Genomic DNA, 6000 nt, shown 5'->3' on the forward strand with positions numbered 1-6000 from the left:
ATGTCTCTGCTTTTTAGGATGCTGTCTAGATTTGCCATAGCTTTCCTCCCCAGGAGCAAGCGTCTTTTAATTTCTTTGCTGCAGTCCCCATCTGCAGTGATCTTGGAGCCCAGGAAAATAAAATCTGTCACTATCTCCATTTCTTCCCCTTCTATTTGCCAGGAATTGAGAGGGCCGGATGCCATGATCTTTGTTTTCTTGATGTTGAGTTTCAAGCCAACTTTGGCACTCTCCTCCTTCACCCGCATCAACAGGCTCTTTAGTTCCTCTTCACTTTCTGCCATTAGAGTGGTATCATCTGCATATCTGAGGTTGTTGATATTTTTCCCTGCAATCTTGATCCCAATTTGTGACTCCTCTAATCCCGCATTTCTCATGATGTGCTCTGCATACAAGTTAAATAGGCAAGGCGACAGTATACAGCCTTGCCGAACTCCTTTCTCAATTTTGAACCAGTCAGTGATTCCATGTTCAGTTCTCACTGTTGCTTCTTGACCTGCATATAAATTTCTCAAGAGACAAATAAGATGCTCTGGTATTCCCATCTCTTTAAGAACTTGCCACAATTTGTTGTGCTCCACACAATCAAAGGCTTTAGCATAGTCAATGAAGCAGAAGTAGACGTTCTTCTGGTACTCCCTAGCTTTCTCCATGATCCAGCGTATGTTGGCAATTTGATCTCTAGTTCCTCTGCCTCTTCGAAATCCTGCCTGTACTTCTGGAAGTTCTCGGTCCACATATTGCTGGAGCCTAGCTTGTAGGATTTTGAGCATAACTTTGCTAGCATGAGAAATTAGTGCGATGGTGCGGTAGTTTGAACATTCTTTGGCATTGCCCTTCTTTGGGATTGGAATGTAAACTGACCTTTTCCAATCCTGTGGCCATTGTTGAGTTTTCCAAATTTGCTGGCATATTGAGTGTAGCACTTTTACTGCATCGTCCTTTAAGATTTTGAATAGTTCAACTGGAATGCTGTCACTACCACTAGCTTTATTGTTGCTCAGACTTCCTAAGGCCCATTTGACTTCACATTCCAGGATGTCTGGCTCCAGGTCAGTAACTACCCCATTGTGGTCATCAGGGATGTTAAGCTCGCTCTTGTATAGTTCTTCTGTATAATTTTGCCACCTTTGTTTGATCTCTTCTGCTTCTGTGAGGTCCCTACCATTTTGGTCCCTTATCATACCCATCTTTGCATGAAACGTTCTCTTCATATCTCCAATTTTCTTGAAAAGATCTCTGGTCCTCCCCATTCTATTGTTTTCTTCTATTTGTTTGCACTGTTCATTTAAGAAGGCATTCTTATCTCTTCTAGCTTTTCTCTGGAATTCTGCATTCAATTGGGTGTATCTTTCTCTTTCTCCCTTGCCTTTCACTTCCCTTCTCTCCTTAGCTATTTGTAAAGCTTCCTCAGACAGCCATTTTGATTTCTTGCATTTCTTTTTCTTTGGGATGGTTTTAGTTGCTACCTCTTGTACAATGTTGCGAACCTCCGTCCATAGTTCTTCAGGCACTCTGTCTATCAGATCTAATTCCTTAAATCTATTTGTCACCTCCACTGTGTATTCGTCAGGGATATGATTTAGTTCATACCTGAGTGGCCTAGTGCTTTTCCCTACTTTCTTCAATTTAAGCCTAAATTTTGCAACAAGAAGCTCATGATCTGAACCACAATCAGCTCCTGGTCTTGTTTTTATTGACTGGATAGAACTTTTCCATCTTTGGCTGCAGAGCACATAGTCAATCTGATTTCTGTGTTGACCGTCTGGTGATGTCCATGTGTAGAGTCGTCTCTTGGGTTGCTGGAAAAGAGTGTTTGCTATGACCATTGTATTCTCTTGACAAAATTCTACCAGCCTGTGCCCTGCTTCATTTTGTACTCCAAGGCCAAACTTGCCTGTTATCCCGGTTATCTTTTGGCTTCCTACTTTAGCATTCCAATCCCCCATGATGATAAGCACATCATTTTTGGGCGTTGCTTCTAGAAGGTGTTGTAGGGCTTCATAGAACTGATCAACTTCATCCTCTTCAGCAGCAGTGGTTGGGGCGTAGACCTGGATCACTGTGATGTTGAATGGTTTGCCTTGGATTCGAACTGAGATCATTCTGTCATTTTGGGGATTGTATCCCAAGACTGCTTTTCCTACTCTCTTATTGATTATGAATGCTACTCCATTTCTTCTGCGAGATTCTTGTCCACAGTAGTATACCTGATGGTCATCTGAATTAAATTCACCCATTCCTGTCCATTTTAGTTCACTGATTCCTAAAATGTCGATGTTCAGTCTTCTCATTTCTTGTTTAACCACGTCCAGCTTGCCTTGATTCATGGATCTGACGTTCCAGGTTCCTATGGAATAAAAATCTTTACAGCATCGGACTGTCTTTTCGCCACCAGTTACTTCCACAACTGAGCGTCCTTTCGGCTTTGGCCCAGCCGCTTCATTCATTCTGGCGCTACTCGTACTAGCCGTCTGCTCATCCCCAGTAGCATATTGGACACCTTCCGACCTGAGGGGCTCACCTGCACAGTTACATTGGTATAAAAAGACACAGTGTACTAGAAAGTGTGTTCTCAAAAACCAGGAAAGGATGCTTGAGTTGGATCCCCATCAGGTCAAGCTGAGCTTCAGGTGGAAAGGAAAGTTGGTTCAATTAGCAAGGTGTCTGGATGAATAAAATTTGAGCTCAGAGGCACCTTTAGGACCAACCAAGTGTAATTCTGGGTAAGAGCTTTCATGTGCATGTTTCTTATATGTTCCTGCATGCACACAAAAGCTTCTACCTAGAATCGAACTTGGTTGGTTTTGAAGGTTCCACTGGTCTCAAATTGTATTCTGTTGCTTTGGCCAAACATGGATACTATCCACCTGAATCTGCCTGTCTGGATGTTAACAATATACCAGAACAGTAAAGTACTTTACAGAGTTAGATCCCCACTTTAAGGACCTACACTCTAAAACTCAACTATGCAGAGACAGGTAAAAGGAGAGAGAAAGGAAGGGATTGAGGCTAAATGGTGAGAAAACCCACATTCTATTTAGTTTAACCTTCTTTACTAGGTGGTTTCATGGGAAAATGTGTACTTGAGGAAGGATTGGAAAGGAGTAGGCACCCTGTGGGTGTCCTGGGATAGTGTTCCAGGCATTATGGACAGGGAGAAGAGCTAGATTCAAATTCAGGAGCACCTTAGACAAAGGAAGCTTTGACTCTTAGAAGCCCATAGCCCCCAAATCTTGCTGATCTGCCAGGTGTACTGGACTTGTAAATCACTCATAGACAAATGCTGTGTTTTGTTTTTCAATCCTTCCATGTGGTATTAAGTCATTTTTGTGATGTTAATTGCTGCTCTGATCTGTTTAGATCAGCAGGATTTTCTGGCCCATGCAGATTTCCAAAAAACGTGATATAAACATGGTCCACAGGATACAAACATGGTGCTGAACCAAACAGATTCAGTAGTGGGCTCATATCTAAGTGTTACAGGCAAACAAAAGGCCTTTGATTGTCAAACACATTTGTTTCATAGAACAGAGTGCAAATCTAACAAACAAGCAATTACTTAAAACATGGTTTCATCTGAATGTAAGGGTAAAGTACTTCCTAGGTTTCTAGGCAGGACTGTTCACTTGTGTCCCTTATCAAATGTATGGGAAGCAGAAGGATGCAGAAGTTAGTTAGCTGCTGCTTTATGCAAGTGTTTCTGTTCCAGCACTAAATTAAGATCATGGAAGCCTGCCATGTGTGGGTGGGATGGATGCACAAAGCAAGAATCTCAAGGGTAAGAGGTAGAAGTGAACAAAAAGAAACCCAGAGATAGCGAAATTCTGTGCCCACATGATTCAAACCTACCAGAAAAATAAAACGCAAACCATGTCCTTTTAGCTAATTTCATTGCAAATTTTTAATTTTTATATTGCTGAAAAGTTTTTAAGTTTTATCTGCACTATGGTCTGTGACTGTATAAATAAACTTGTACTTGTACTTGTACACACAGAAGAAACCAGGAGATGATACCTGGGAGTGACGTACCTGGGAAAGCTTTAAGGAAGGATTTTACTTACGTAATAAAGGAGCCTCTAGTATAATGACTAACACAATTACCTAAATTAGGGTTTCTCAACCAGGGTTTTGTGAAACCCTGTGATTTCACAATAGCCCCAGAAGGGTTTCACCGATTGGGTGGAAGTTAATTTTTTTGTATTTTTAATTTTTTAAAAAAGGTGATTTGACCATATGGTCATGTTGAGCCCCCCCCCCCCCCATGACCTATGATGGGTCTGGAGGTGGTAGGGATATACAAATCCTTGCTGGCCAAGGCTTGTTGCATTTGGTAGTAGCTGAAGTCCATAGAGGTAAGGACTCTCATTTCAACTTAACTGTGTGGGGGACAACAGAGCAGCATAGCCTGCTCCAGGCCTATTTTTGGCCTGGGGGGTGGGGGTGGAAGCTATGGATCACCATATGCCTTCCCTGGCCCTGTTTCTGCAGGTTCTCTTTGGAGAAGAAGAGCAAACTGGTAGCCAGTCCAGAATGCAGATATAGTTCTGTTCACAAATAATATGAAAATATTTCTGTGTTGTCACTTCCTGTGTGATGGGAGTGACCTGGTGATGTTACATCTGGAGGGAATGTCTGGGTGATGTCATTTCTGGTGACATGAAACTTCTGGGGCGTGGCAGGAGGTTGGGTGTGGTCTGCTGATATCACTTCCAGAGTTTCTCAAAGAAATTCTGAATTCAGCTCGAACCAAGAAGAGGTTAATACTGACAGAGTCTGAGTCCAGCCCTGACAGAGAAGGGTGGTAGCTGTGAAAGAGAGCAGTTTAACACAGATGGAATCCTGGGAAGGGTGGTAAGAGGAGTGTAAAAGGTGAAAGAAAAGAATTCCCGACAAATGTGGAAAGAAACACACCAAATCTTTTATAGAAGACAGCTTTTGAGAAGAGAAGGGAGGAAAGACTCATAATATTACAGTTTGCATTTTACAACTCTGATTATTTTCCATCTCTTTTTATTGATCTATATAGACAATATAGTCTAAGTTAGGACTCCATTTTCTTTTGAAGTGTGATGTTAGTCTGTTGTGCATCACATCTGCAAAGTTTACCATTGTCACATATTCAACCATTTTGTTTGACTAGTCCACAAGATCTGGTGGAGTTTCTTTTTTCCATCTTGATGCGTATAGAATCCGTACAGCTGTATAATTAATATATTGTTAGCAATTTTACTATACATTCTAATGTTATTTGGTACCATATTCAATAACATACATTTTTGATTTAATACAAATTGAATTTTCAATATCTTTTGACTCTCATTATGAATCCTAATCCAGTATTTCCTGGTTTATATGATAAAATGATGTATTTATATCCTGACATGTCCAACATTTCCCATTATAATCCTTAGTTGCTCTAGCTTTGTCTCCAGGAGCAATGTACCATCTAAAACATTTTATACCATTTTTTTTAAATTTGGCATTCAGTGAAGTTCTGTTTATTGACCCATAATACTTCTCATTGCTCCATATTAATATTCTCTCCAAAATTCTGATCCCATTTAATCATACACTCTTTAGCTTGTTCTGTCTTACAATCATACTGCAATAACAGTTTATAGATTTTATCTAACATGTTTTGTATCACCTATTACTAATTGTTCACAACCAGTTTTTCCTCATAACCTTCTTTTGTAAGCTTATGTCTTATTGATTCACCTCAGAATTCTATATTGATTTATCTCTGATTTACCCCTGACCTTTCCTTTCTATATTGATTTTTTAAGGCTTTTATCATAGTGTGATGATAGGATGGGACAGACATAGTTCTTCAGAGAAGAAAACTGATAAATAAGTAAGCAAGGTCATAGTATCTTCATTTATTATTATTTTTAATTATATTCCACCTTTCTGCCCATAGAATGCCCATAAAAACAGCTAATGATTTTAAATATACATGATAAGAGTAACATTTTAAAACCATTAAAATCAATGCAT

This window comes from Paroedura picta, chromosome 3 (assembly GCF_049243985.1).
Source record: "Paroedura picta isolate Pp20150507F chromosome 3, Ppicta_v3.0, whole genome shotgun sequence".
NCBI classification, from domain to species: Eukaryota; Metazoa; Chordata; class Lepidosauria; order Squamata; family Gekkonidae; genus Paroedura; species Paroedura picta.